We start from the raw sequence: 538 nt of genomic DNA, 5'->3' as shown, positions 1-538 counted from the left end.
GGGAAGTGGGTATATAGATGAATAAGATTGTGTGGGATGTTCTGTATAATAAACACACAGAAAGATCAACAAAAAAAAATGAGTTATATTTGAGGAAGAAGCATAAAGTTTCACTTCATGTTAATTAATAGAGGTGAAAAACATTACCATTGAAATCTACTTGATGACTTTCATGCTCAGGTGCCAAGGATCTCAGAAAGTAACTGTGACTAGTAATAATCAGATACATAGGGATTAGAGACGCATGTGCAAACACCTAAGTGTTAGTAGATTAAAAATGAGTTTTTTCTGTATGAAATAGTATATTTTAAAATGGAGATCTTTTTTAAAGGTTAAAACCTCATTCAATTTTATATCTTATAAGGTTTATACTGAGTTCAATATTGTATAACTGTATTAATGCAACTGTGAATCTAAAAGCTTACAGCCACTTGTGAAAGAGATGTACTTTTGCTCTGGAGTGTGTTACTGAATATGTTAAAGCTGTAGTGAAATGTTTCTTCTAATCATGTAGGTATTAAAAATTTAAAAAAATGAT

Source organism: Nannospalax galili, unplaced genomic scaffold (assembly GCF_000622305.1).
Source record: "Nannospalax galili isolate Female #2095 unplaced genomic scaffold, S.galili_v1.0 scaffold417, whole genome shotgun sequence".
Classification (NCBI taxonomy): Eukaryota; Metazoa; Chordata; class Mammalia; order Rodentia; family Spalacidae; genus Nannospalax; species Nannospalax galili.
Note: the sequence above shows the minus strand (reverse complement) of the source record.